Here is a 23,193-nt window from a genome sequence, read left to right on the forward strand (position 1 = left end):
CCCAGCGGAACCCTTGCAAAGCAAACAATTTTAACGGTTAAATGGTCGATAAATAACAGTTTTATTGCTGGTTCTAAGGTGACTGTAACTTTGTGTGTCACACAGGAAGTCCATAGAGTTATGTGGACAATATCATATTGGTTGTGCGTCCATTATTAAACTCATTGCTCATGGTGTGTTTACACATAATTTCATGCCACTGGTTTCCGGAGTTGTTGTTATGTGGTGTTGTGTATCGGTTCTGTGTTGTGTCATGGCCACATTGGTTATGACATGTGCATGGCACCTGTCTTGCTTTTGACATTGTGTAAGCATCTATGTATATATTTGTCCAAGTCTTAAGTACACATCCCACGGATGGATCGATGGAGAATATAGGTTTACTTATTTTGATTATGATAATTTAGGGGGTGGTAGGGTAGCCTAGTGGGTAAAGCGTTCACTTGTCGAACTGAAGGCCTGGGTTTGATTCCTGACTATGATATGGCTGGAATATTGTTGAAAGTGTTAAACCTCACTCACTCACTCACTCACTCACTCACTCACTCACTCACTCACTCAATTGAAGTGTGTGAAATGTTATTTTTCACCCTTAAGGTCCCTTATTTCATGGTTGGTCACATAAGTATGGTCGTATTCTAAAGTAGGAGTGTTTTTGATTCTATTGGTGCTTACATCTGTTTCCTCATTCTGACATATTTCTTAATGCCCATATAGAAATGTTCATGATGTCGTATAAACTGAGTTGGAAGTTGTTAAATCTGAAGTTAGTGTTCATCTTGAAAGTAGCCATCCACATGAGTACACCACATGTTTCTCAGCCATCACATTATCTGTCACTTCTCAGTGTTCCAATAATCTTCAGATATTAACCGAGACAAGAATATCAGTATAAACAGTACAGAACCACATTTATCCAGACACAATTATCACTTTTACTGTCATATTTTTACCATGGATTGACCCTGTCAGTAGTTCTGAATAGCCCTGCTCAAGTTCTGATAGAGTCTTATGGAGTTCTGGATAGCCCCGACAGTAGCTATGAGATAGTCTTATGGAGTTCTGGATAGCCCTGACAGTAGCTATGATATAGTCTTATGGAGTTCTGGATAGCCCCGACAGTAGCTATGATAGAGTCTTATGGAGTTTTGGATAGCCCCGACAGTAGCTATGAGATAGTCTTATGAAGTTCTGGATAGCCCCGACAGTGGCTATGAGATAGTCTTATGGAGTTCTGGATAGCCCCGACAGTAGCTATGAGATAGTCTGATGAAGTTCTGGATGGCCCCGACAGTAGCTATGATATAGTCTTATGGAGTTCTTGATATCCCCGACAGTAGCTATGAGATAGTCTTATGGAGTTCTGGATAGCCCCGACAGTAGCTATGAGATAGTCTTATGGAGATCTTGATAGCCCGGACAGTAGCTACGAGATAGCCTTATGGAGTTCTGGATAGCCCCGACAGTAGCTATGATATAGTCTGATGAAGTTCTGGATGGCCCCGACAGTAGCTATGATATAGTCTTATGGAGTTCTAGATATCCCCGACAGTAGCCATGATATAGTCTTCTGGAGTTCTGGATAGCCCCGACAGTAGCTATGATAGAGTCTTATGGAGTTTTGGATAGCCCCGACAGTAGCTATGAGATAGTCTTATGAAGTTCTGGATAGCCCCGACAGTGGCTATGAGATAGTCTTATGGAGTTCTGGATAGCCCCGACAGTAGCTATGAGATAGTCTGATGAAGTTCTGGATGGCCCCGACAGTAGCTATGATATAGTCTTATGGAGTTCTTGATATCCCCGACAGTAGCTATGAGATAGTCTTATGGAGTTCTGGATAGCCCCGACAGTAGCTATGAGATAGTCTTATGGAGATCTGGATAGCCCGGACAGTAGCTACGAGATAGCCTTATGGAGTTCTGGATAGCCCCGACAGTAGCTATGATATAGTCTGATGAAGTTCTGGATGGCCCCGACAGTAGCTATGATATAGTCTTATGGAGTTCTAGATATCCCCGACAGTAGCCATGATATAGTCTTCTGGAGTTCTGGATAGCCCCGACAGTAGCTATGATATAGTCTTCTGGAGTTCTGGATGGCCCCGACAGTAGCTATGATATAGTCTTCTGGAGTTCTGGATAGCCCCAACAGTAGCTATGATATAGTCTTATGGAGTTCTGGATGGCCCCGACAGTAGCTCTGGGATAGTCTTCTGGAGTTCTGGATAGCCCCGACAGTAGCTATGATAAAGTCTTATGAAGTTTTGGCTACCCCCAAAAGCAGTTCTTATTTAGTCTGATGAAATTCTGTGTTGTTCAAACAGTAGTTCTGGGTAGCCCCCAAAGTAATTCTGGATCTCCCTAACAGTCGTTCCGGCTAGTCCTCTCACTAGTTCTGCACTAGCCTCATCAGTAGTACATACACCCATGATAGAGGAAAGAAGAGCCTTGTGAGAGCGAGCCTGGTTTGTGTGGGTAGTCTTCAGTTACAGAGAGGTAAACCAGAAGGCAGTTTGTCCACCGAAGTAGCTGCCACAAGGCTGGTGTAGACCTTCAAACAATCCCCACCAACCTGCCACAGTCCCACTTACATGTTCAATGACATCAGTAGCACTGGGCTCTTCCCAGCTTTATAAACATGTGTATCTACTTGCAGGCTTCAAGACACATTCCCCACTCTCACAATCCAGGTCAGTCAACAAGGGGTTTTCTGTGCACTTTTAATATCAGAGTAAAGTGCCTTCTTCATTTGGACAAGTCTATATTGTGTTACATACAGTCATATGATTAATACCACACTGTGGTAATGTTGAATAAAACTACCCACATGTTGGTAATTTTGAATAAAGCTATCACTTGTTGGTAATATTGAATAAAACTACCCACATGTTGGTAATGTTGAATAAAACTACCCACATGTTGGTATTGTTGAATAAAACTACCCACATGTTGGTAATGCTGAATAAAGCAATCACTTGTTGGTAATGTTAAATGAAACTATGCACATGTTGGTAATGTTAGATAAAACTACCCACATCATTGTAATGTTGAATAAAACTACCAACATGTTGGTAATGTTGAATAAAACTACCCACATGTTGTAATGTTAAATGAAACTATGCACTTGTTGGTAATGTTAAATAAAACTACCCACATGTTGGTAATGTTGAATAAAACTACCCACATGTTGGTAATTTTAAATGAAACTACACACAGGCTGGTTATGTTAAATAAAACTACCCACATGTTGGTAATGTTGAATAAAACTACACACATGTTGTAATGTTAAATGGAACTATGCACTTGTTGGTAATGATGAATAAAACTACCCACATGTTGGTAATGTTGTATAAAACTACCCACATGTTGGTAATGTTAAATGAAACTACACAGTGCAGGCTGGTAATGTTAAATAAAACTACCCACATGTTGGTAATGTTGAATAAAACTACCCACCTGTTGTAATGTTAAATGAAACTATGCACATGTTGGTAATGTTGAATAAAACTACCCACATGTTGGTAATGTTGTATAAAACTACCCACATGCTGGTAATGTTAAATAAAACTACACACAGGTTGGTTATGTTGAAAAACACTACCAATACCAGTGATATTATACTTACAAGATGCACGTGGAGGAATGATTTTTAACCATCTGCAGGACTGGAGAAGTAATGGTGAACAATGCATATAAACATAAAAAACTTCTTTCCTTTTACTTTCATGTTGGCTTTTCCAATTCAAATTGGTAGTCTCTCTCACGCACCAATAAAACAGACACAAGTTCCATACTAATTTCAGTCAATCCATCAGGGATTACCTTTTATCAATGGATGGAAGAGAAACATCAAAGGAAAAAGTATATTCCTCTTGGCTTGATAAATTCTCAAGACCCCCTTGCCTTTCCCTTGCCATTCTTATTATATGAATGTATTCAAGACAAGTACATCATGGCCAGCATCCTTCACAGTTACATCACTACTATCAATGTCCAGCCAAATCACATGTCCTTAAAGCAATGATCAATCTTTTACATTATCAAGACTTCTGAAGCAAAAAATACATGCATATACATGACACTATATTAGAAGTAGAGGAACGAAAGTTGTATATATATCCTGGGCTAAAAACTTAATGGCTGTATCAGATGAGAATGTTATCTTGTGAAAAATGAAGAGTTCATTACAAAATCATGGGGTGTTCTTTACATCCAGACTCTTCAAGGTCAACACAGCAAAGTAATATATATAATGTGATGATTTATGGTAACAGTCCTCTTTGAATTGCGCTACAGATTTACTCTCTGAGGTGTTAAACACTTAATCGCTTAGAGACAACCATCTTGTCAATATATGTTAACACATTAAACAGTATTGGCAGGAGTGAGTGGCTCTCCTAACTTCAAGATTACCAAAGCCACTGACGTTTATTTTCAAATGAATTGAGCCAGTTTCTCACTGTCTGTCTTGAAGAGCACTACAGTGACACAAACTTACACTTCAAGTTCCCTGGAGTTTCAGTTGCATGAGTTTGCGTATGTGAGACAGTCTTCTTCAGTTGACGAGAGTCAATAAGTTCACAGTTGGATCTTAATGAAGTATATATTTGAATTATATACCACTGGGCTCATCCATCCCCTATGTTTACCAGGGTATCACCCACCCCTTATACATGTATTTCCAGGGTTTCCCCCATACCCTATATTTCCAGGATTTTCCCCACCCCTATATTTCCAGGAATTCCCCCACCCCCTATATTTCCAGGGTTGCCCCCACCCCCTATATTTCCAGGGTTTCCCCCACCCCTATATTTCCAGGGTTTCCCCCACCCCTATATTTCCAGGGTTTCCCCCACCCCCTATATTTCCAGGGTATCACCCACCCCCTATATTTCCAGGGTATCACCCACCCCCTATATTTCCAGGGTATCACCCACCCCCTATATTTCCAGGTTTGCCCCCACCCCCTATATTTCAAGGGTTGCCCCCACCCCCTATATTTCCAGGGTACAACAACCAGCTGTTGCCCTGATTGATGTCAGGAGGCAGTCCCAACAGGATCACAAGAAGCAATCCAGGGTCAGATTACAGCATGTGTTTCATGGCACAAGGGAAGAAATACTGAACAATGAAGTCTGCTGACCTCCAACATTATGATACAGGTATCATATATAACATGCATTATTAGCATGGGGTTTGGTATTAATTTAGTCTGTCATCACTCCTGACACCTGTTTAGCTGCCACTGCCTGTGGGAAATGGTATATCATCCATTGTGTGATCAGGTATTGCTTTGAAAATGATGTGTATGTGTTTGTTGTTTAACGCCACACACAGGCTATATGATGAGCAGTCTATAAATGATCAAGTCGAAACCAGACAATCCAGAGATTGACATCATGAGCAACAATCCATGCCATTGGGGTCCCCGTCACCAACCATGTCCCTGAGCCTGATCACCCAATCCATATGACTATCATAGGTTGCTGGGGACATTTTCTAACCCAGCATTTTCAAGGAATAGTGTGAAAATTAAAAATACTAACTTCATGTTGGGTAGCACTACACAGAATAGCATGATTGACCAATTGGCCTTTCTTGTAGCTCTCTTCACAGAGTGGTGTCGCTAACTCCTCCACATCAGCGACTTGATTAAAGAGAAAACCTAAAATCAGTTAATTAAAATTTTGAAAATAACAAATTTTCGCTTTTCATTTTTTTTTATTTTGAAAATATATTCTGATTTTAATTACAGATGTATCTTTTCATGCTTTACTGCCTTGCTAGCAATATTCAGATTGTGTTGATTTTATCAGTTTTATCAGATTGACATCCTTTTTGTAAATAAAGTTGTGTCACTTAATAGCTTGGATAGGTTTGAATCCCAAACTATCCTAAAAACTATGACCATTGGTCTATTGGCCCAGTTCCCATGCTATTTCAGCATGCCAGAAACCTATGATTGTGGGTTCGAATCCCGGTTCGCCCTGATTATGTTTCTAGGTTTGTCAGCACCTTACCCATGATTGTGGGTTTCACCGAACTTGTAAACATCTGAGACCTGCATCACTTTGGGCTTTCCTCCCACATTAAGCTGACACGCCGTGATATAACTGGAATACTGTTAAAAGCGGCGTAAAAAACCAAATCCCTCACTCACTCCCATGCTATTTCAACCATGGGTATTCTGGGGCAGAAGTGATGCATGGCAAATAAATGGATCAGACTTGGAGACTTGGTTGATTGCATGTCACCATATCCTGCCTGTTGTCTGGTCCATTATTTACAGGATGCTGTCATATAGCTGTATACATTCAATTATTGGATGCATTATGTATCATCATGTATCATCACTTGCAACTATCATCAAACAACCTTTGTATCATGATGCCAAGAATTTTCACATTCATGAGTGATTGAGTTAGTTTGGGAAAACTTGCTCTTAGCTTTTACGATGGTTACCACTCTACTGGAATCCATGAGCACAGGAATGCTGATGTCAAACCAAGAAACATAATCAGGGTAAATCTTGGGTTGAAACTTATGATCACAGTTTTTTTCCAAGAATACAAGCAACTCTGCACTGTGAATTCCAGCTCTTGAACCAATCTTAGCACTGAGTCAGCACTGAGTCATCGTAACGCCCATACTACAACACAGGCTTAAAATGATCGTACCTCCAAGTCATCATAACTCCCATACTTCAACATAGACTTAATGATCATACCGCTAAGTCAATGTAACTCCCACACTTCAACAAAGACTTAAAATGATCGTAGCACTAAGTCATCGTAACTCCCATACTTCAACATAGACTTCAAATGATCATACTGCTAAGTCCCATACTTCAACATGGACTTAAAATGATCATAGCACTAAGTCATCGTAACTCCCATACTTCAACATAGACTTCAAATGATCATAGCACTGAGTAATCGTAACTCCCAAACTTCAACATAGACTTCAAATGATCATAGCACTAAGTCATCGTAACTGCCATACTTCAACATAGACTTCAAATGATCATAGCACTAAGTAATTGTAGCTCCCATACTTCAACATGGACTTAAAATGATCTGAGCACAAAGTCATTGTAACTCTCATAATTCAACATGAACTTAAAATTATCGTAGCACTAAGTCATCATAACTCTCATACTTCAGCATAGACTTAAGATGAGCATAGCACTAAGTCATCGTAACTCCCATCCTTTAACATAGACTTCAAATTATCATAGCACTAAGTTATCGTAACTCCCATACTTCAACATAGACTTAAGATGAGCATAGCACTAAGTCATGTAACTCCCATACTTCAACATAGACTTGAGTTGAGCATAGCATGAAGATCACTTTATGTAATGGAGCTCAAGGCAACCCATATCTCACACTGATAAGACTTTACACAATAAGAAATCTTTTCCACCTCCTTTTAGCCTCTATGTATTATGGATGAAGAGCCCCTATAGTATGATTCCTATCTGCATGACACAGTTCCAAGAGTGACTGAAGTGTGAGTATCATTACAAGACTAGAGCAACGTATGCTGTAGAGTGACATCAGTCTCACTAGGGCAATACATATAAGCATGGCTACAATCACTTGTCAAGTCTAAATGGTTTGTGCAAATATCCAACACAGCATCAGTTCTGTGACATTTACAGCCTAATCATAGCCGTCCAAATACCATTGTCCTATCTTTAGCTGATACTGCTTCCACATCTTATATTTGCCTATGGTATATACATAATGTATCACTTTGTATGCATATAGTGGTGTCCTAACTGTCAGATATCTGGAGTGAAAAAGCACTGAATCATATGCCCATGTATTACTGTGTTATAGAATGGAATAAGGTTCAATATAATGGAAATTTGAGGCAATAACAAGTTATATAATGTTAATTTTGTATTTTTTGGATCTATTGGAGTTATTTTCCTGTGGATAAAAAATAGATCTGTCAAGGATTTATTCACAATTGTATCATGAAGCTGACATTTCCTATGATATAACTGAAATACTGTTCAAAGAGATGTTAAACCAAACTCTTTTACTCACTCATTACCAAGTCAGGGTCACAGTCAGTGTCATAATAAATTGAATGCATATATAACATGGCTGTTGTGAAAAGTGTCACTCACACACTCACTCACTCACTCACTCACTCACAAATATGAATTGAAGTATGTGAAATGTTATTTTTCACCCTTAAGGTCCCTTATTTCATGGTTGGTCACATATGTATGGTCGTATTCTAAAGTAGGAGTGTTTTTGATTCTATTGGTGCTTACATCTGTTTCCTCATTCTGGCGTATTTCTTAATGCCCATATAGAAATGTTCATAATGTCGTATAAAATGAGTCGGGAGTTGTTAAATCTGAAGTTAGTGTTCATCTTGAAAGTAGCCATCCAAATGAGAACACCGCATGTTTCTCAGCCATCACATTATACCTGTCACTACTCAGTGTTCCAATAATCTTCAGATATTAACCGAGACAAGAATATCAGTATAAACAGTACAGAACCACATTTATCCAGACACAATTATCACTTTTACTGCCATATTTTTACCATGGATTGACCCTGTCAGTAGTTCTGAATAGCCCTGCTCAAGTTCTGATATATTCTAATGAAGTTCTGGACAGTAGCTATGAGATAGTCTTATGGAGTTCTGGATAGCCCCGACAGTAGCTATGATATAGTCTTATGGAGTTCTAGATATCCCCGACAGTAGCTATGAGATAGTCTTATGGAGTTCTGGATAGCCCCGACAGTAGCTCTGAGATAGTCTTATGGAGTTCTGGATGGCCCCAACAGTAGCTATGAGATAGTCTTATGGAGTTCTGGATAGCCCAGACAGTAGCTATGAGATAGTCTTATGGAGTTCTGGATGGCCCCAACAGTAGCTATGAGATAGTCTTATGGAGTTCTGGATAGCCCGGACAGTAGCTATGAGATAGTCTTATGGAGTTCTGGATAGCCCGGACAGTAGCTATGATATAGTCTTATGGAGTTCTGGATAGCCCCGACAGTAGCTATGAGATAGTCTTATGGAGTTCTGGATAGCCCTGACAGTAGCTATGATATAGTCTTATGGAGTTCTGGATAGCCCCGACAGTAGCTATGATGAACTATTGATGAAGAAATGAAGTGTCACAGCTCTGACAACTCTTGCTATAAGAGATGCTGAAGATGAAACAAGTGTATACAAAACCCTAAACTATTGATGAAGAAATGAAGTGTCACAGCTCTGACAACTCTTGCTATAAGAGATGCTGAAGATGAAACAAGTGTATACAAAACCCTAAACTATTGATGAAAAAATGAAGTGTCACAGCTCTGACAACTCTTGCTATAAGAGATGCTGAAGATGAAACAAGTGTATACAAAACCCTAAACTATTGATGAAGAAATGAAGTGTCACAGCTCTGACAACTCTTGCTATAAGAGATGCTGAAGGAGAAAAAGTGAACATTGCTTGACACAAGTAATAGAACGTATCCTCAGGGGAGCCTTACTCCACCCAGCAGTCGTCAATAAAACATCAAACAACTGATAGTGGTTTATATCTGTTGCACAGCCCCCACACTGCCAATCTGCTCACTAACTCCTCCACATCGGCGACTTGATTAAAGAGAAAACCTAAAATCAGTTAATTAAAATTTTGAAAATAACAAACTTCAGCTTTTCATTTTTATACTGTTTTTGAAAATATATTCCGATTTTAATTACTGGTGTATCAGTTCTTGCTTTATTGTGTTGCCAGCAATATTCAGATTGTGTTGATTTTATCTGTATTATCAAATTGACATCCTTTATGTAAATAGAGTTAATTAAACATCACCTACTTTATGTTATTCCAAATATGAAATAAATATTGCTCTATAGCTGTCATCAAATATAAATATATTGTGGTAACAGTCAATCCACATTACAGTTGAACTGTAATTGTTAGCGTTGGCATGAACTTACTGATTATTGAAGCTTTGCAAGGTAAACAATTATCAATAATGCAACTGTTTATGGTGAAATTATTTTTTAAGATTGTAATCGATGTTTTAATACCTCTTGACATACATCATGCTATGTGTGGTTAGAGTTACCTACCCTTGCCGTTAACTGAAATGAGAAGGAAACAAAATTGAGACTTTTTCCACAAAGTTCCATCTCTGTTCTATGATTGTCTGTTTGTGTAAGATGTAGGAGTTAAGACATCTTAGCACTAAGGCAGCTTCACGGAACAAGAGCCTGTTGCAACTGATGGAAAACATGTTACACCATCTTGTAAGAGGGTTTATGTTTTCTCACAGTCCTGTGTCAGGGGGTCAGTGTCCCAGTGGTCAAATCACTTTTTCTGCATTATGAAAGCATCCGTACCAGGAGTGACTAGTCTTGTGTTTGAATCCCTGTTTCAACCCATTCTAATTTTTGATGATTCTTGGTTTGTGAACACTTCACATGTACATGTAGGTTTTTCAATCACTTGGTTCACAAATTATTTTTCCAGAACTGTAGTGTTGTTGGTCAAAATAGAGGAAAGATGTAACACACAAAAAATCTTTAAAGTCATTTGGGAAAAGAATTAAGATAACATCAATTTTTTTTTTATGATGAATTTATCTACTTCAAATATCTTTTCTTAACAATATGAAAAATCAATGAAAAATAACAGCTTTTAATTCTATTCCATATATGTGAAATTTGGGATAAAAAGATCCACGAACCAAGTAATTAAAAACATCAATAACAAATTTAACTTTCGTTTTTTCATGAACATTAAGTTCACACGTATTGATATTAATGAAATTGATATAAACTGAAAAACATCTTGTTTCTGATGTTTGATATTTTAGGGGATGAGGATGCATATCTGCGGCATGATTTCATGATGTGTTCATAATTGCTTTACTCCTGGCATGTTCTGTAACATGCATGATTGTCGGCCAAACATAAGGGCAATTAACTCCAATAATGACTTGTAATTCAAGTGGAAGAACATGTATCAAAATGGCATTCAATTTCTAATGAAAGCCTTTTTGCAAAAACATACAGTATTTGGATAATCAATTGCTGCTGACAAGTTAATTACACCTGATTGTGATGTTTTTAATGATCCTTTTGAAATAGTGACGAAGATAAGGACATAAATCTCCAACATGTGTTGAATATACTCCAGGTATGTACATGTCCTTGTGTGAGTAGGCACCTGATTCCAGAAAGACTGATTGTTACTTTAAATAATCAATATGCTATTATAGTGAGTGAGTGAGTTGGGTTTAACACCGCTTTTAACAATATTCCAGTTATATCGTGGCATGTCATCTTAATGTGGGAGGAAAGCCCGATGTGATGCAGATTTCAGACGTTTACCACTTCGGTGAAACCCATGAGCATTGGTTTGGTGCTGACAAACCTAGAAACATAATCGGGGCGAACCGGGATTTGAACCCACAATCATAGGTTTCTGGCGTGCCCGAGGGATGCAACTCTGCACAGCGAATCGCGGTGCCTCAGACGACTGGGACACCCATGCTCCCATATGCTATTATAAGTTGACACTGTTTAAATTCTTCAGGCTACATATTTGATTGACATATGCCAAATTCAAGACACAGCTACAAAATAAAATAAACATAGTTTTAATATTTTGTTCTGCTCTATTTTTCAAATGATCGATGGATTAAAAAACGAAAATGATGCAAGAAAAGAAATAGTTTTATTTTTTTAAATGTAACTGATCTGCTGTGTAATATATAATCTCTGACTGCTGCAAATACCTAATAAAGAACAATGCCTGTGACAGAGGTAAATAAAAAATAGATGTTACTGTTGAAATGTTAAACAGAATCCTTATTTATTCTTTCTCACTGATTGCACCCAAACACCTTTAGGCCAAATAGAATAAATAGATATATTGAGCAAAACACATTTATTTTATTCTTTGCCACATTTATTGGTAAGAAAAACATTGTAAACCGAGAAGTAGAAAAAGTTCACAGTGCACAAGTCAGAATCAGGTGAACCTGAGCAATGTGGTCGTGGAGAGTCCTTGGATGGGTGACCATGTCTTCGGTCCTGCTCCTCACTGAAGCACATGTTGCACATGTGGTGTCTCCATGACCTAGTTTGAAATATGGCTCTGTTCACCCAGTAGTGAATGGGTACCCGGGAGGATGAGACGTTAATGTGATTGATCTCCTTCCAGTGCCTCACAGTCAGCTTGGGTTGTGTACTTCCCAGGGAGATGAGAATGAAAATCTAGTGCACCCACTGATCGGAGTAATAATAATATAGCATATATTGTGTAGAGCTATGCGCTTTACAAGTGGAATATTATTATCAAGTTATTATTATTATTAAAATTAAACATACTAGACTTCCCTACACCTTAAGTATTTAATTAGTATGAGAAGTGAACTGACAAGGGAGATAACTCAACTCTAGCCAAAGGACAGCTTCAATCTGTTGTCCTCAATTACATATGCTCCTGATACATGCTAGTGATTGTATTATCCATGTTATACTTTGCCATCAAAATACTGAAGTAATTTGAGGAATGTAAATTAAAACAGTAATATGCCTTGGAATGTCTGTATTAACCCAGTCAAGTCCACCAAATGCTTTTACACTAATGAATTAGAAACCTTTGGGAACAAGAAGCCGTAATGACATATCATTTCCAATTACACTCACAGCTAAAAGTATTCAAAGTGGTACCTAATTAGGTGCCAGGATACCATTTCTGGGTACCCACTGGCAGCTCATCTAAAGTGATGAAGAAGTAGCCGAAATGTTGACAGACTAATGGCACACAAGGGTACATTTGTTCTTTTGAAACTCTAGATTAAAGTGTAAGTCTTCATTAATTTGAGTAAAGCACCTAGGCTGAGACAAACTAGGAGATTAGGCAAGCACCTAGGAGGGCAGGAGAGTGTAATCTCTGTGATTTGCCTGTGTAATTTGCATTGTAATTCCACACGAGAGGAACATGTCAATCGCCTGTTGCGCAAGCAATAGAGCTAGGACTGAAACCCATAGATACAGCGACATCAAGGCGTAGTGATGCCAGCAACTGAGTCAGGCTAGGTTCCTGGAACTAGTGGCTATCAGAGGAGAGCCGGCTATAGCGTCATGCCACATTTCTACTCATAATGATGACATCGATATAATTCAGTACAAGAGTGCATGACAAAATTCCAGACACATAACTTCGGTCAGACTTGGACATTATAGCGCAGACACTCAGAAAATTGGAACAGGACTATTTTGGGACATTACAGTTTTTTCAGTCCTGTTTCCGATCTTAGAAATATGATTGCATTGGGACATAAAAGTCTTATAGTACTTTGTGAGGTCCTAGAGAAATGAGTTTATTGGGACTTTACAGTCTTATAGTACTGTGTGAGGTCCTAGTGATATGACAACTGAGTACTGATAGAGGTTGTAGAGATAGGATTGTATTGGGACATACAAGTTTTATAGTACTGTGTGAGGTTGTAGAGATAGGATTGTATTGGGACATACAAGTTTTATAGTACTGAGTGAGGTTGTAGAGATAGGATTGTATTGGGACATAAAGGTCTTATGGTACTGTGTGAGGTTGTAGAGATAGGATTGTATTGGGACATAAAGGTCTTATAGTACTGTGTGAGGTTGTAGAGATAGGATTGTATTGGGACATAAAGGTCTTATAGTACTGTGTGAGGTTGTAGAGATAGGATTGTATTGGGACATACAAGTTTTATAGTACTGTGTGAGGTTGTAGAGATAGGATTGTATTGGGACATACAAGTTTTATAGTACTGACTGAGGTTGTAGAGATAGGATTGTATTGGGACATAAAGGTCTTACGGTACTGTGTGAGGTTGTAGAGGTAGGATTGTATTGGGACATACAAGTTTTATAGTACTGAGTGAGGTTGTAGAGACAGGATTGTATTGGGACATAAAGGTCTTATGGTACTGAGTGAGGTTGTAGAGATAGGATTGTATTGGGACATACAAGTTTTATAGTACTGTGTGAGGTTGTAGAAATAGGATTGTCTTGGGACATAAAGGTCTTATGGTAGTGTGTGAGGTTGTAGAGATAGGATTGTATTGGGACATAAAAGTCTTACGGTACTGTGTGAGGTTGTAGAGATAGAATTGTATTGGGACATACAAGTTTTATAGTACTGAGTGAGGTTGTAGAGATAGGATTGTATTGGGTCATAAAGGTCTTATAGTACTGAGTGAGGTTGTAGAGATAGGATTGTATTGGGACATACAAGTTTTATAGTACTGAGTGAGGTTGTAGAGATAGGATTGTATTGGGACATAAAGGTCTTATGGTACTGTGTGAGATGTAGAGATAGGATTGTATTGGGACATACAAGTTTTATAGTACTGAGTGAGGTTGTAGAGATAGGATTGTATTGGGACATAAAGGTCTTATGGTAGTGTGTGAGGTTGTAGAGATAGGATTGTATTTGGACATAAAAGTCTTACGGTACTGTGTGAGGTTGTAGAGAAAAGGATTGTATTGGGACATAAAGGTCTTACGGTACTGTGTGAGGTTGTAGAGATAGGATTGTATTAGGACATACAAGTTTTATAGTACTGTGTGAGGTTGTAGAAATAGGATTGTATTGGGACATAAAGGTCTTATGGTAGTGTGTGAGGTTGTAGAGATAGGATTGTGTTGGGACATACAAGTTTTATAGTACTGCGTGAGGTTGTAGAGATAGGATTGTATTGGGACATACAAGTTTTATAGTACTGTGTGAGGTTGCAGAGATAGGATTGAAACGGGACATACAAGTTTTATAGTACCGTGTGAGGTTGTAGAGATAGGATAGTATTGGGACATTACAGTCTTATACTACAGGTGTGACGTTCAATAGAAATGATGGCATTGGGGACACGACAGTCTTGTAGTACAGTATGAGGTCCCTATGACATGGTTGTATTGAGACTTCGCAATTTGAGAGTACTGTGTGAAGTTCCAGAGATTGTAACTGAAATTGTAATTGTAGAAACGCATGATGAATCAATTTCTACACAACTAACTGGATCCATGTCCGCTTTGCTTCAGTTTCTGTGGTAAATAAACCAGTCAGCTCAAAGTGCAGTGACACCAGAACATGCCAGGGACCATCCTGTAGCAGTTTGAACTGAAATTTAGCATGGAATTCTAAAGAGGTTGTATCAATATCACATGTCCCTGTAAGCAGCCCAGGTGTACAGGGGTCTTGACATGCTGAGTCAGGGGAACTACCATGTGTTTGTTTGTTTGTTGTTTAACGCCGCACTCAGCAATATTCCAGCTAAATGATGGCGGTCTGTAAATAATCGAGTCTGGACCAGACAATCCAGTGATTGACATCATGAGCATCGATCCGTGCAATTGGGATCGATGACATTTATCAACCAAGTCAGCGAGCCTGACCACCCGATCCCGTTAGTCGCCTTTTACGACAAGCATAGTCGCCTTTAATGGCAAGCATGGGTTGCTGAAGACGTATTCTACCCCGGAATCTTCACGGGTCAGAACTACGACACTGGTGGGCAATAAATGGACTTTCAATAAGACATTCAATATTTCAATATTTGATAGTTATTCATAAATAAAGCGACAAAACTTTTTCCATATTAATAAGAAATATCCGCCAAGAGCAGAGTTGATTGTATGATTCCAACGATATCATGAGCATGTGTTTATGAATCACTGTCAAATAGTGAGGACACCAGGTGTTCACAAAAAGGTGAGTGTATCCTGCCCCACCTGTGACATCCATCACAAACACATGCAAAGGCAAGTCAATTGTTCACCTGGAAAAATAAGGAACACATGGTCCAAGTCCAAATAGGGAATTGCTTCGGACATCATTCTTGTGACTGATGCATCATATTTGGAAATGGCACATATGCTTATGATGTAGTCAGAATTACACAATGGCCCCTGCTTTCAGCAGTGACTACCAGGGTTCAATTACGGGTACAATGGGTACAGCCCATTTCTGGAGCCCCCCACCATGATATTCCTGGAATATTGCTAAAGTGGCGTAAAACTTTACTCACTCACTCACATTTCCATTGTTTTGCATTTAATTTTTTGTAAAATAGTCCATCAGTAAAGCCTTAAAGAATACATTAACAATGATTGACATTTGTCAAAAATCAAATTGGCTGGGGGAGCTAGGTACCGATCATCAACACTATCACCCTCCAACAGAAAACATTACTGGTCCTCATTTCAGGAGTACAAACTGAAAATTGAAATTCTACAAAAAACAAACTTAAAAATAAAACAGTGAGACCACTAGTTCACACTTGGGATTACATTCAATCACATCACCATTTACAAGTGCAATAGGAGTGCTACAAAACTGTTTTTTTATGTTCTATGTTGTTTTTCTGAATAGACAGATTAGATTTGTTTTGCACATTCTTCATATCAAATCACATGTTTGAACTTTGAACTTTTCTCGAACACCTGGTATCATTATTATTTGATAGTGATTCATAAACATATGCTCTTGATACAGTCAGAATCGTAGAATCAACTGTGCTTTATGCAGAGATTTCTGTTAGATATGGAAAGGGCTTTGTCGCTTTATTTAAAGTTTCAAAAACGTTACAATACAAGTAACATAGTATAGTATAGATGGTTAGAAAGATTATTGGCCCCTCTAGAACACTCTACACTAGACATAAGGATCAACAAATCATGTCTGAAGAATCTGATTCGGAGATAGACCGCCTTTCGTGGTCTAATGGTAGAGCGTCCAACCGGAGAGCGGAAGGTCCGGGGTTCGATCCCCGACTGCGTCATACCAAAAGACGTTAAGATGGTACTTATTGTTACCCTGTCTGGCGCTCGGCATAAAGGGGCTAAAACAAGGACTGGTCGGCTCGGAGTCAGTATACTGTGTCTGAGTGGGGTATTCATGTTAAACTGCGGCATGGTATCTCAGTGGGCTAGCTCTATAAATCTGCATCAGTCCGGCCTAGTACAAGCAGCCCTACACATACATACACGTGCATGCACGTCGCTATATAAGTACAATGATCTTGGACGCGACGTTAAACCCCATTTCACCTCACCTCACCTGAATTGGAGATGGTGATGCCTTGATGATGAAGATCTTATCCAAGGATTATGTTGCGATTATAATGTTTAAAGGAAATCTGTGATAATAGAACAAATTCATTTCACGCAATAGTAAGAGGTATATGTCAATGAAAAATACTAGCCAGCAGAATAACGCTAAGTTCAACACATCTCCTATAAATGCATTGTATGTTAGCATGGGAATTAGAACAGATGTTTCACTTTCTAAACTAAGACCAATTAGGAAACAACAAGTTGATTAATCGTTTGGGGGAACTTTCTTTCCTCAAAGTATTTTTTATTTTTTATTTTTAAAATTACATGTTACCTGGTATAGTTTTTTTTCAAGGTTTGATATATTGGTAATTATTATAAGAACATGTACATGTCATAAACAGGAGAGACTGACTGAAAACCAAACATTTGACAGGACAGATGATAGATTGCAGCAGTGTCTTGCCTTAATCTTTTACAATTTAATCAGTCATTTTGGGCAAGGTAGATACTTGAGTACCTAAAAATAATCAATACAAAAATGATAATGGTATTTTAAAAAAGGATTCAGAATTCCAAAAACAAATAAATAATTTGCTATGGCCGTTAGTATACACTGAATCATTGTGTCACAGTTGCAACCGAGCCAAGTTGAGACTGATGGGCGCTCTGCCTAAGCTGAAATGACAACAGTAAAATTGCACATGCATGAGTGAGGCTGGTAATAGGGGCAGTACATATTTATGGTTAATTCCAGGATTTTAAAAGTGTTTCAAATAAATCATGGTCTTGATAATATGAATTTGCAGAAGAAAAATCAATGAAACCTTGTGGTAATAGAATACATGTGTTGTGTTTTGTACGTGGTTTACTGTTAAGTCTGAGTGTTTTTTTGTTTTGTTCACAATATTGCTTCACCTTTTTTCTGTTTAGTTTACAATACTGTTCATCTGTTTAGTGGTTTCTTTACTGTACTGTGAGGATGTGTATTCATTTTAGTGGGTAATTACAAAAAGTCAAATCCTAAACATCATTATCTGTCATTGACACTCTTCACTTTATTTTATACTTTTTTTTGTAGAAAATAAAATATTTCAAACTAAATACCAAATTTGTGTATACTTTTCCTAAAAACCCAGTAAATTTGTTTGGAATAGAACTAAAATATTTTAATAAATGTTGCAAATATAGTATTCAAAACAAGTTAAAGAACACCCACAACTGGAAGGCTTTGTGTTGCCATGCCCACCAGCCATGACAGATTAACTGTAGCCATTTTGAAAAAATTGGCTCTTCTTTAACTTCTTTTGAGTAGTATATAAACAGACTTTAAATTTTGTATTAAGTGTCCGTGGTATATAAAATCCATGGTCAAAAGTCATAAAATAAAGGCAATTTATGGTTTCATCTATCCTCATATGTAAAAATTACTAAGAATGTATTATCAAATTACGATATGGGTTGAAGAAGTCAAACGTTTTTCTTGATGTTTAAGTATCATTCTGAAACCAGCTTCCTGGGCTGAAGTCAACCCTCCAGCTGATATATATAGCTGGTTATAACGTTGGAAAATAGTCCGCTAATGACTCTTCGGTTGCAGAGATAAGAGTTGTCAGTAAACATGTCTTGAGTGTGAAGCAATGGAGATCGACCATCAATTCATACACACAGACAGTGTTGCATTGCTATGCTATAGAAATATGTGCAATAATGACATTAATAATTGCTGCCACACCATATGCTTAAATTTGTTTCAGGAAATGCAGATTTAATGGATTAAAGCATTATCATTTTACCCTATTTGAAGACGTTTTCTTCAGAAATCCAAGCCTAAAATGACTGATTAGATGAGAAAAATTCTTACAATTCCATCAAGGTTGTGTTTAACATGTTGACTGGACAATTAACTTCTTGTACCATTCGTTTAGATTAAGATTACAGATTCTAAGCTTAAAGTCAAAGTTGAAGGCATTTCTTTAAAAACATTCTGGATTAAAAAATAATGTAATGGGTTTGTCTGGTGTAATCAGCGATGTGATATTTGACTTTGGCGTCAGTGATTTTCTGTGAACAGGTAAATTCTGTAGAGATTTGTGAAAAAGTAGTTTTCCTGAATAATTGTTGACGAGTGCATTTAACCATATCCTTCTGCCGTCCCTCGTACTACGGCCATACATAGCACGTAGTCGTTATTTGCACTTGCTAAATGTCATGATATGCATGCTTAAACATAAATAGCATTTAGTTGTGCTATATGCACTCAAATGGCAACATTCCCAAGCTCAGTGAATGAATATACAGGGTGAAAGCAAAAGCTGTCCGTTTGTTAATGGTCTCAATGATTTAACTAAGGAAGATTCACAAGAGAATCTTAAGAATGCAAAGTAAATGTGAAAAGTGGGTAGCTGGTCTAAAAGCAGTTTAACTGTAATTGCCAAGCTGATTTGTAAGAGCATACAGCGAGAGCAAAACTTATCTTTTTGTATATTCAGTCTCAGGATTTTACTCACAAAGATTCACACACCAACATAAGACTGCAAGCAAAGTAAATGTGGAAACTGGGTTGTTGTTGTTCCATATGCACTCAAATGTAATACTTCAAGCTCAATTTTATTAATATACAGATATTGCAAAAGTCCTTCCATTATAGTTGATCTGTTTTAACTCCAAAGAAGATTCAGAAAACAATCCTAAAAGTGCAAGCCAAGCAGTTGTGAAAACTGGATGGAGTTGTTTGCTGAACATCAGCAGAAATTATATACTTCTCAAAAAGATTTAAAAAACATCTGATTTTTTCATATGTCAGGTGTTCTTTAACTGCTTTTGAGAGGTATATATAAATATATATACATAAGTGTTGAAAGTTGATGCTAAAATGTAATTTTGCAAAGTTTCAAAGTTTCACCAACATCAGACAATGGACAGTTTCTCGCCAATACAAAAAACTGACTGAGTTGAACTAACATGTGTATAATTTCACGAGACTCAATACACATTCCTATTTCCTTCTCTTTTCCATGTAAGCCAATATATTCACAAGTTGCTTTTCCTATTAACAAATTAACACTTCATTTTTTAAACTTGATACATGTATCTTTGATCTTTTTTTCAACCAATCTACAAATCTTTGATAACCTTTAACAGACATTTATATAATTTGCTTTTTAAGTTTTTCAAATGACATTCATATCCTTACATAATAATTATTTTTTGTCCTGATATCAATATTTGGTCAGTGTTGAATATATGATAATATTACAAGAGTACACAGTGCTAATGACTGAGATCTTTTTTTCAACCAATCTACAAATCTTTGATAACCTTTAACAGACATTTATATAATTTGCTTTTTAAGTTTTTCAAATGACATTCATATCCTTACATAATAATTATTTTTTGTCCTGATATCAATATTTGGTCAGTGTTGAATATATGATAATATTACAAGAGTACACAGTGCTGATGACTTTCAAACTGAGAGAGGAACACTCCTTCAGAAAGAATATGTACCTTCTGGAAAATAGAAGATGAAGATGAAGAACACATTCTGTTGAACTGCCCTCTCTACAATGATCTGAGACTGGAACTGATATCATCACCCTTAGCCATACACCCGATATCACTTAAAATACTACTAAATACACCAGCGCCTTCTGCAAAATGATCTCCTTTTTCATTGCACATGTTCTTGCACAAAAATATGCATCTCCTGTCTCGACCTTAAAATAGCAATAATTCTGTAACAATGTGTGTATCAAATTTTATAACTTTCTGATATAACTAGTCATGTTCTTATTGTGTAACCTGCCTGCTGTGTGTGTTTGTGTTCAATAAATCTTCTTCTTCTTTTTCTAGTACTGTAACTTCTTTTTCTAGTACTGTAACTTCATTGTTAGAACCATAATCTTGTACTGATCATTAACATACTTCTAAAACTGCATGGTAATATGTTCATTCATCTGTATATTAAGGGCAATATAAGTGTAGAGGACAGTATGATAAGTGTGAGTCTGTTTATAAGTAGGGGCATCGTTTTTACAAAATTACCATCCTTCCATTTTGAACCTATAGGATGAGACAGCAACTACTGTTTTAACTTCATCCTTAGGAGCATAAATATCTTTTAGTTTTAATTGGTTTTTTAAATTCACATACATGCACAGTTTATGTGTACAATATTGTCAATATATTCTACTCAAAATAAGTTAAAGATCACCCCATGTTTCATATGGCTGGGGTTAATCTGCATTGGCATGATTTTGGCATTTGACTATCGCTAATCTATCTTGGCATAACAGATTAACTACAGTCATATGAAAAAAATGGGTGTTCTTTAACTTCTTTTAAGTAGTATTTTTAAATAGTATAATAGGACATAGAGTGTTTGTATATTTGTCAAGGTGTTTGGCTTCCACATAACACTCCTTCTATTCAAATACCAATGACCTGGGATGGTGTGACATGCTAGAAATGTAACATATATATATATCTTTAATTTATCATTGGTGTGATATTTCAATTAAAGTGTAAAATATTAATTTGTCTATGCATCATTTTTGGACAGTATCATAAGAGCTTATCTGTATATAAGCTTCATAGTTTTCACATAACACTCCATCTGGTATACAATTGTGTACAGCTAGTAAAAATGTGTACAATAAATACTGTGCTGTAAGCATTCAATAGTGTTTAAAGATGAACAAACATAGAAATATTTCCCCAGTTTTAATACATTCCTATGTGTAATTAATTCAGATCATGAGTGCAAAGAATATTACACTAATCCGGATTATTAATTGTAAATATCATTGAATAAAAAAATAGATATTTATCATATATCCAAGTAAATATATCCAAGCTTAAAACAGTAGGAATTAAAGAATTCATACAAACTACATGTGATCATTCTCACATGCAAACTAAGCAGTGGTATAGTACAGAAAAGTAAAGTACATATATGTATAGTAAAATATGAAACCTGCCTGACTAATGTATTTAAGGTCAACATTTCCTTGTCAAGGAGTGCAGGCACAATAAACACACTTCCTACACGTACTGCAATATCATATCAAGATGACAAGCTAAGATAACCAACAATTTTTTTATAGGCTATGTAATAATATTTCGGGTATTCAAGAGAAGCTCTAGGCTTAGGAACAGATAAGCCAAGGTGTGTTTAGAGTCCAGTGACCCACGCACCCTGTGTGTAACAAACAGGAGTTATAGTAGGTATGACAGCCACTATAAATGCAAGGGTTTGATAATGCCATGTAAAGTGTTCACAGTTTGGTCAGTCACACATGACTTACCTTCTTCAAAAGGAAATAGGCTATCCACTCATGAGAGAAACACTGCTGTATACACCATGTAGAGATAAATCCATTGAAGCACAGGATATCCCAAACACGTTATACAATATTACACCAATTTACATTGTAATATCCACAAGTTGTCCTCCTCTCTCTTACCTCACTTAGTGGAAGCAGCAGTGGGAGAGTTAAACAATGACTTGATCGTACTCCACACAGATAACGACTCCTGTACTCCAGCGATCACTGGAACGCGTGTACGAACCGTACCTGTTCCGCTACATAGTATGCCTGTGACGGGACTCCTATACCCAATCAGATGTGATCCTCACCGCGGCTGATTACTTGCATGCCGTAGCTGTTCATTCATTCAACGTGCTAGACCAGCATGCGACTGGTGTCTGTGTGGAGAGAGTGTGTGTGTGTAAGTTGAGCGGCTCGCGGAGAGCCCTTTAATTCACACTGACTGACTGACAGACTGTACAGTCACTACGATAGCAGCACATCGGGCAGGGTATTGAAGCAGTGATCAGAAGCACAAATCAACTGCCTCATTATAAGATGCTTCACTCGCATTGGGAAATGGTCACCTCAGGAGGTGATGCTGGTGTCAGGGGTGAAGTGAGGATACTGAGACAAGGAGAGATTTGATTTGGATGGCGTGGAGGACTGTGATGTTGAAGTTGGCACTTGTGTGGAAGAGGGGGAGGGAAGGATGTGACATGGAGATAGTGGGAGAGTAGGAATGCTATAATCTTATAGAGATAAAGAGGACAGTGGCTTCTTACTTCATTCAGT

The 23,193-nt window shown here is 37.5% G+C and overlaps 1 protein-coding gene across 4 annotated transcripts in view; it reads right to left on the reverse strand.

Annotated features, from left to right (window-relative positions):
• LOC139479611 (kin of IRRE-like protein 2) overlaps window positions 1–22,824 on the reverse strand; it is a 267,166-nt gene extending 244,342 nt beyond the window's left edge. For 3 of the 4 annotated variants that reach the window (XM_071262473.1, XM_071262466.1, XM_071262453.1), the window contains exon 1: window positions 22,396–22,824. The gene's annotated coding sequence lies outside the window, so the exon portion shown is untranslated. The remainder of the gene's footprint in view (window positions 1–22,395) is intronic. The other variant, XM_071262459.1, reaches the window with a different exon arrangement.
• Window positions 22,825–23,193: the final 369 nt, after the last annotated feature.

The sequence above is a fragment of the Haliotis cracherodii genome, unplaced genomic scaffold, assembly GCF_022045235.1.
Source record: "Haliotis cracherodii isolate W230 unplaced genomic scaffold, xgHalCrac1.p SCAF_1, whole genome shotgun sequence".
Taxonomy (NCBI): Eukaryota; Metazoa; Mollusca; class Gastropoda; order Lepetellida; family Haliotidae; genus Haliotis; species Haliotis cracherodii.